Genomic DNA, 9,502 nt, shown 5'->3' on the forward strand with positions numbered 1-9,502 from the left:
TTAACTTAGGTCTCATTTAAAAAATTTTGCTTTTGTTTCTTTTGCTTTAGGAGACAAATCTCAAAAAATATTGCTATAATTTATGTCAAAGAGTGGCCCGCCTATGTTTTCCTCTAGAAGTTTTACTGTTTCAGGCCTTATATTTAGGTCTTTAATTCAAATATGTTTTTTCTATGGTTTAAGAAAACTGGTTTTCAATGGTTGAAATATTCTGCCTAATTCCTCTTTTATTGAATCTTCAATTCTCAAAATCAAAACACTCCTGAAGAACAATCTTATGTCATCCCTCCAAGAAGTTTTTGCTAATTTTCTATCAAATCTATGTTATTTCTTATTTAAAAATAGCAAAACTTTACAGGTTCTGGAACACTAGCCAGTGTGAAGCATATAGAAGAGTTATTTGGGGATAGTTTTATCCAATATATGAATGGCAGAAAATGTTTTACTACGTCTAGATTCCAAGCAGTATTTGGACTGGGATTGAACATACGTTTGTGCAAAGTGGTTGATAGAGACCAAGTGATCTGGCTTCCGTGTCAGTGCTCTTACTGTGATTCAAAACCAGCTCTCATCACCTCTTTGAGTACCATGTGAAAAATGGTATACAGGAAGAATAACCTGATCATCTCTTAGGTCATCTCCCAGTTATGACATTCCCTCTTGTTATTCTTTCTATGACTGAATTCTGCCCCTTAATTTCCTCAGACCCCTCTTCATATCTTTGTTCCTCAAGCTGTAGATGAAAGGGTTCAACATGGGTGTCACTATTGTGTATATAACTGTGGCTACCCGGTCCTTCACCACTGAGTACATGGACAGTGGCCTAAAATACACATAGGTGACACTCCCATAGAAGAAAACCACCACGGTGAGGTGGGAGCCACAGGTGGAGAAGGCCTTCCACTTCCCAGACGCAGAGGGGATTTTGAGCACAGTGACGATGATTCTCAGGTAGGAGAAGAGAATGCACAGGAAAGGGGTGGCAATGACAGCCAGGGTCTCGGTCATGACCACCATCTGGCTGGCTGAAGTGTCAGAGCAGGAGAGCTTGAGCACTGGCTGGGTATCACAAAAGAAGTGCTTGATGACATGGGAGGCACAGAAAGACAGGGGGGGGACATGAGTAGCACACGCAGCATGGAGTGCAGGTGAGAGATGGTGCACGAACTCAGCAACAGGAGGAGACAATGCCGTGGGCTCATGACCACACCATAATGGAAGGGGTTGCAGATGGCTACCAGCCGGTCTATGGCCATCGAGGCCAGCAGGTAGCTGTCAGTGTTCCCCAAGGCCATGAAGAAGTGCATCTGGACCAGACAGCCCACATAGGAGATGAATTTTGTCTCTGAGAGTAAGTTCACCAGCATGTTGGGCACAATGACTGTTGTGAAGCAGATATCCATGAAGGACAGGTTGCTGAGGAAAAAGTACATAGGGGTGTGGAGCCGGGAGTCAGAGTGGATGGCCAGGATGATGAGTCCATTCCCCACCAGGGTGATCAGGTACATGATGAAGAAGACAGCAAAGAGGGATTTCTGCATCTGGGGGTTGGAAGAGATGCCCAGGAGGATAAAGCCTGAGATGCCACTGCTATAGTTCTTCATGTCTTTGACCTCTGGTCAGGGTTTGGAGGAGTCATGGGAGAGATGTGAAGGGCAATTTGACCAAGATGCCTCCTTCCCTAATCTCCAGCCTATAACAAAGAGAAGCCTACTGCCATTACTAGGATTTTAAAGAATATCTACTTTAAGAAACTACAGAGATCAGGGGATTAAAATCCAAGAAGGGGAAAGGTAAAAAAGTCCAAACCACTCCCTACAGGAGAAACTAAACTTTTCCCTTGTGTTCTTAGGAACTTATGATTTGTCTGAGCTCTTCTCAATTCTCTGTGGGAAGATATCTCTTAAGTTCTTTCTTGATCAAATTTGTATATTCCCCTTCTGCCTGCTTTTTTCTTATTTTGAAAGGGAAGAGGCTGTTGGGTTCCCTCATGGATCAAGATGCTTCCACAGAAGGGGTCCCTATGAATGAGATTCTCTCATCAGGATCCTCTCCTGCTCACTTGTCCAGAGATGGTGGTGGTGGTGGGACAAAAGTGAGTGTAGGATTTCATCAGTGCTCCTCAGTAGCTACAAAGTTCAGCTGAGACTTCCTAAGTCTCAGAGTAGTATGTTCTTAAAGATTTATTTAAGCAATTCCATTTGGGTCACATGTTCTAGATGCTCAGATTCTAGGTTTTTGGTTCAGGAAAGTGAAAGTGAAAGTTGCTTAGTCATGTCCGACTCTTTGCGACCCCATGGACCGTATAGTCCATGGAATTCTCCAGGCCAGAATACTGGAGTGGGTAGCCATTCCCTTCTCCAGGGGATCTTCCCAACTCAGGGATAGAACCCAGGTCTCCTGCATTGCAGGCAGATTCTTTACCAGCTGAGCCACAAGGGAAGCCCCAAAATACTGGAGTGGGTAGTCTGTCCCTTCTCCAGCAGATCTTCCCAACCCAGGAACTGAACCAGGGTCTCCTGCATTGCAGGCAGATTCTTTACCAATTGAGCTATGAATGCCCCTCCAAATAGTCACATTATTAGAAATGTTACTAAGATTTATTCTCTCGATATATTGATTTTTCTGATTAAGAAACTATGAAGATCTTGGGCTTCCCTGGTGGTGTAGTGGTTAAGAATTCACCTGCCAATGCAGAAGACCCAGGTTTAACCCCTAGTCTGGGAAGATCCCACCTCCCAGGGAGCAAATAAGCCCATGTGCCACAACTACTGAGCCTGTTCTTTAGAGCCTGGTAATTGCAACTGCTGAAGCCCATGCACCTTAGAGCCCATGCTCTGCAACAAGAGAAGGCACCACAATGAGAAGCCCTCACACCATAGCCCTGCTAACCACAACTAGAGGAAAGCCCATGCAGCAATGGGACCCAGCACAGACAAAAATAAATAAATAAATAAATAAAATTATAAAGAAAGTAGGAAGTTTTTGTTCTAAATATTCAAATATTCAGTTCAGTTCAGTTCAGTTCAGTCGCTCAGTCGTGTCCGACTCTTTGCAACCCCATGAATCACAGCATGCCAGGCCTCCCTGTCCATCACCAACTCCCGGAGTTCACCCAAGCTCATGTGCATTGAGTCGGTGATGCCATCCAGCCATCTCATCCTCTGTCATCCCTTTCTCCTGCCTCCAATCCCTCCCAGCATCAGGATCTTTTCCAATGAGTCAACTCTTTGCATGAGGCGAGCAAAGCATTGGAATTTCTGCCTCAGCATCAGTCCTTCCAAAGAACACCCAGGACTGGTCTCCTTTAGGATGAACTGGTTGGATCTCCTTGCAGTCCAAGGGACTCTCAAGAGTCTTCTCCAACACCACAGTTCAAAAGCATCAATTCTTCAGTGCTCAGCTTTCTTCACAGTCCATCTCTCACATCCATATATGACCACTGGAAAAACCATAGCCTTGACTAGACGGACCTTTGTTGGCAAAGTAATATCTCTGCTTTTTAATATGCTGTCTAGGTTGGTCATAACTTTCCTTCCAAGGAATAAGCATCGTTTAATTTCAAATATTACAGGAAATTAAAACACTGTGTGTAAGGACGCCATCTCACCAATGGCACTGGAAAGACAAGGCAAGGATGATCTATTTGCCACTGTTAAGCTATGCTGTTCAGTTGACAGTCTTACTCAGTGAAAAAGCAAAGTGAAAGAAACAAAAAGCATAAGCATTAGAAAAGTTGACACTGTCATTATTAAGTGACTTAATTAAATCCTGTGAAAATTGCAGCAAAGTGGTCAAATATAAGATAAATATACAAATACCAGTCTATCCTAAAGGAAATCAGTCCAAATATTCATTGGATAGACTGATGCTGAAGCTGAAGCTCCAATACTTTGGGCCACCCGATATGAAGACCTGACTCATTGGAAAAGACCCTGATGCTGGGAAAGATTGAAAGCAGGAAGACAAGGGGATGACAGAGGATGAGATGGTTGGATGGCTTCACCTACTTGATGGACATGAGTTTGAGAAAGCTCTGGGAGTTAGTGATAGACAGGGAAGCCTGGCGTGTTGCAGTCCATGAGATCACAAACAGTCAGACACAACTGAGAGACTGAACTGGAACTGACATCAAATATTGACATTCTTCTTATAGAAAAAAATATGTTGGAGCAAAACATTACAACTGACAATGGTAAGAAAGTCTGAAACATACTTAGGATATACCTGAGGAAGGAAAAAGGAAATGGTAAAGGGCTATATGGAGAAACTATAACAGACCACAAATGAGCAATCTGAATAAATAGAATAAATTTTAGAAATGTTTCTAAAAATGGAAGAGTCAATATTTTAAAACGTCAATTCTTAGATTCCACCTATAAAGTTTATCATACAATATTTGTATTTCTCTGTCTCTTTCATTTAGGAAAATGCCCTCAAGTTCCATTCAGGTTGTAAATGGCAGAGTTTCCTTTTTTCTAATGGTTGAATCTAAAAAGGACTAACTGGGGGGCGGTCCTAAGATGGCGGAGGAATAGGATGGGGAGACCACTTTCTCCCACACAAATTCCTCAAAAGAACATTTCAACGCTGAGCAAACTCCACAAAACAACTTCTGAATGCTGGCAGAGGACATCAGGCACCCAGAAAGGCAGATCATTGTCTTCAAAAACAGGTAGGAAAAAATATAAAAAACTTAAAAAGAGACAAAGGAGGTGGGGAGGGAGCTCCGTCCTGGGAAGGGAAGCTGGTCCTGGGAAGGGAATTTTAAGAAGAGAGGTTTCCAAACACCAGGAAACACTCTCCCTGCCACGTCTGTGGCGAGCCTTGGAAGCACAGAGGGCAACATAACAGGAAGGAAAAATAAATAAATAATCAAAACCAACAGATTACGAGCCCAACGGTAACTCCCCCAGTGGAAAAGCAGCACAGATGCCTGCATCCGCCACTAACAAGTGGGGGCAGGGCAGGGAGGCGTGGGAGGCATGGGCTGCAGTGTTTTGTTAAGAATTGGGCAGGAATGCCCCACACGTAACCAGAACGAACTAACTTGGGCTAGCAAACCAGACTGTGGGATAGCTACCACCTGAAAAGCTCAAACATAAGACACCGCCAGGACTGCACACAGAAAAAAGGATGGAACGGAAATAGTCGGCTGCAGACCATCCCCCACCAGGGACAGGCAGCCAGAGCCGTAAGGGCTGGAAAGGGGCAATCGCAGCCTCGGAGAGACTTTACCTACCAAACTGCAAGCAGGCTTCTTTGCTAAGACTTCTGGGGGTGCTGGACAGTCACCATCTGCCTCACAAGGGGTGCCAGTGGTACACCGAGAAAACTGAGCAGCAGAGACAGGAAAGGTGACAAGTCACAGCAATCGCGCTCGGCAAACACCTGAGATACTCTGACCTGGGAAAGGCACAAAACGCAGTCCCAACCAAATCTGCGCCTCTGAGGGCTACCTGAGCGCCGAACCTGAGTGGCTTAGACTGGGGAGGTGCACACAGCCTAGGGCCGGCCTCAGGCGGTTCCCATCTGAGCATCGTAGAGCCGGAGCGGTTTGTGCGCTGTGAGCAAGGACAGGCCCAGCGGGGCTGAGACCCTGCGTGCACACAACAGTGCTATTTGTTTGCAGCACCCCTCCCTCCCCACAGCGCGACTGAACAAGTGAGCCTAAAAAAAAAAGTGTCCACCACTGCCCCCACCATGTCAGGAAGGAAATCAGACACTGAAGAGACCAGCAAACAGAAGAAGTTAAACAGAGGGAACCGCCTTGGAAGTGACCCCACACTGCCCACAACACCAGAGAAAGGGCCAGATATATCTTTACTATTTTTACAATCATTCCTTTTCTTTTCCTTTTTCTTTTTGTTGATGCTGTTGTGGAGTTGTTTTTTCTTTTCTTTTTCTTCTAACTTTTAAAAATTGTTAAGTCCTCTATTTCTCCTCTAATTTTTATTTCTATAACCTACTATTATTTTTCAAAAAGAAAGACTATTTTTTTTGTAATAATTTTTTTTCCTTTATTTTAATTTACAATACTGCACTGGTTTTGCCATACATTGACATGAATCAACTACGGGTGTACATGCGTTCCCAAACATGAACCCCCCACCCACCTCCCTCCCCATAACGTCTCTCTGGGTTATCACCGTGCACCAGCCCCAAGCATGCTATATCCTGCGTTGGACATAGACTGGCGATTCGTTTCTTCCATGATAGTATACACGTTTCAATGCCATTCTCCCAAATCATCCCACCCTCTCCCTCTCCCTCTGAGTCCAAAAGTCCGTTACACACATCTGTGTCTTTTTTGCTGTCTTGCATACAGGGTCATCATTGCCATCTTTCTAAAGTCCATATATATGTGTTAGTATACTGTACTGGTGTTTTTCTTTCTGGCTTACTTCACTCTGTATAATCGGCTCCAGTTTCATCCATCTCATTAGAACTGATTCAAATGTATTCTTTTTAATGGCTGAGTAATACTCCATTGTGTATATGGACCACAGCTTTCTTATCCATTCATCTGCTGATGGACATCTAGGTTGTTTCCATGTCCTGGCTATTATAAACAGTGCTGCGATGAACATTGGGGTACATGTGTCTCTTTCAATTCTGGTTTCCTCGGTGTGTATGCCCAGCAGTGGGATTGCTGGGTCATAAGGTAGTTCTATTTGCAATTTTTAAAGGAATATCCACACTGTTCTCCATAGTGGCTGTACTAGTTTGCATTCCCACCAACAGTGTAGGAGGGTTCCCTTTTCTCCACACCCTCTCCAGCATTTATTGCTTGCAGATTTTTGGATCGCAGACATTCTGACTGGTGTGAAGTGGTACCTCATTGTGGTTTTGATTTGCATTTCTCTAATAATGAGTGATGTTGAGCATCTTTTCATGTGTTTGTTAGCCATCCGTATGTCTTCTTTGGAGAAATGTCTTTTTAGTTCTTTGGCCCATTTTTTGATTGGGTCGTTTATTTTTCTGGAATTGAGCTGCATAAGTTGTTTGTATATTTTTGAGATTAGTTGTTTGTCAGTTGCTTCATTTGCTATTATTTTCTCCCATTCAGAAGACTGTCTTTTCACTTTGCTTATATTTTCCTTTGTTGTGCAGAAGCTTTTAATTTTAATTAGATCCCACTTGTTTATTTTTGCTTTTATTTCCAGTATTCTGGGAGGTGGATCATAGAGGATCCTGCTGTGATTTATGTCGGAGAGTGTTTTGCCTATGTTCTCCTCTAGGAGTTTTATAGTTTCTGGTCTTACATTTAGATCTTTAATCCATTTTGAGTTTATTTTTGTGTATGGTGTTAGAAAGTGATCTAGTTTGATTCTTTTACAAGTGGTTGACCAGTTTTCCCAGCACCACTTGTTAAAGAGATTGTCTTTACTCCATTGTATATTCTTGCCTCCTTTGTCAAAGATAAGGTGTCCATATGTGTGTGGATTTATCTCTGGGCTTTCTATTTTGTTCCATTGATCTATATTTCTGTCTTTGTGCCAGTACCATACTGTCTTGATGACTGTGGCTTTGTAGTAGAGCCTGAAGTCAGGCAAGTTGATTCCTCCAGTTCCATTCTTCTTTCTCAAGATTGCTTTGGCTATTGGAGGTTTTTTGTATTTCCATACAAATCTTGAAATGATTTGTTCTAGTTCTGTGAAAAATATGGCTGGTAGCTTAATAGGGATTGCGTTGAATTTGTAAATTGCTTTGGGTAGTATACTCATTTTCACTATATTGATTCTTCTGATCCATGAACATGGTATATTTCTCCATCTATTAGTGTCCTCTTTGATTTCTTTCACAAGTGTTTTATAGTTTTCTATGTATAGACTCTATTTTTTAAAGCAAACACCATATATAGTCTTTCTGTGGTTGTTGCTGTTGTTTTTAAATAATTCTTGTGGCTTTTTTGTTTTGTTTTGTTTTGTTTTCTTTTTTTTCTTCTTCTTCTTTTCTTTAATATTGTATTTTTGAAAATCCAGCCTCTACTCTAGATTTTTAATCTTTGCTTTTTGGTTTTTCTGGTCAATTTTGTACATTTAAAAACCCAAACTTCACTACCCAATTTTACCTGAGAGTGAGATTACTGCCTTGTCCACTCTCTCCTCCTTTGGACTGTCCTTTTTCTCCACCAGGTGGCCTCTGTCTCTTCCCTCCCCCTTCTCTTCTCTATCCAACTCTGTGAATCTCTGTGTGCTCCAGACGGTGGAGAACACCTAAGGAACTGGTTACTGGCTGGATTTGTCTCTCTCCTTTTCATTCCCCTCTTTTATCCTCCTGGCCACCTCTGTAATCTCCCTCCCTCTCCTCTTCCCTGTATAACTCCATGAACACCTCTGAGTGGTCCAGACTGTGGAGCACACATAAGGAAGTGACTACTGGCTAGCTTGCTCGCTCCGCTTTTGATCTCACCACATCTCATTCCAATCACCTCTAACTACTCCTTCCCTCTTCTCTTCTCCATGTAACTCAGTCAACCTCTCTGGGTGTCCCTCAATGTGGAGAAACTTTTCATCTTTAACCTAGATGTTTTATCATCGGTGCTGTATAGATGGAGAAGTCTAGAGGCTACTGTAAAAATAAAACTGAAAACCAGAAGCAGGAGGCTTAAGTCCAAAGCCTGAGAACATCAGAGAACTCCTGAATTCAGGGAACATTAAGCAATAGGAGCTCATCAAATGCCTCCATACCTACACTGAAACCAAGCTCCACCCAAGGGCCAACAAGTTCCAGAGCAAGACATATCACGCAAATTCTCCAGCAACACAGGAACACACCCCTGAGCTTCAATATACAGGCAGCTCAAAGTTACTCCAAAACCATTGACTTCTCATAACCCATTACTGGTCACTCCATTGCACTCCAGAGAGAAGAAACCCAGCGCCACCCACCAGAACTCCAACACAGGCCTCCCTAACCAGGAAACCTTGACAAGCCACTGATACAACCCCACCCACAGTGAGGAAGCTCCATAATAAAGAGAACTCCACAAATTCCCAGAATATAGAAAGGCCACCCCAAACGCAGCAATATAACCAAGATGGAGAGACAGAGGAATACTCAGCAGGTAAAGGAACAGGAGAAATGCCCACCAAACCAAACAATAGAGGAAGAGATAGGGAATCTACCTGAGAAAAAATTCCGAATATTGATAGTGAAAATGATCCAAAATCTTGAAATCAAAATGGAATCACAGATAAGTAGCCTGGAGACAAGGATTGAGAAGATGCAAGAAAGGTTTAACAAGGACCTAGAAGAAATAAAAAAGAGTCAATATATAAAGAATAATGCAATAAAAGAGATCAGAAACACTCTGGAGGCAACAAAAAGTAGAATAACGGAGGCAGAAGATAGGATTAGTGAAATAGAAGATAGAATGGTAGAAATAAATGAATCAGAGAGGAAACGAGAAAAATGAATTAAAAGAAATGAGGACAATCTCAGAGACCTCCAGGACAATATGAAACCCTCCAACATTCGAATTATAGGAGTCCCAGAA

At 42.7% G+C, this 9,502-nt stretch overlaps 1 pseudogene; it reads right to left on the reverse strand.

The window, feature by feature from the left end:
• Positions 1–672: 672 nt before the first annotated feature.
• Positions 673–1,692, reverse strand: LOC138081617 (olfactory receptor 1L4-like; annotated as a pseudogene).
• Positions 1,693–9,502: the final 7,810 nt, after the last annotated feature.

This window comes from Capricornis sumatraensis, chromosome 1, assembly GCF_032405125.1.
Source record: "Capricornis sumatraensis isolate serow.1 chromosome 1, serow.2, whole genome shotgun sequence".
Taxonomy (NCBI): domain Eukaryota; kingdom Metazoa; phylum Chordata; class Mammalia; order Artiodactyla; family Bovidae; genus Capricornis; species Capricornis sumatraensis.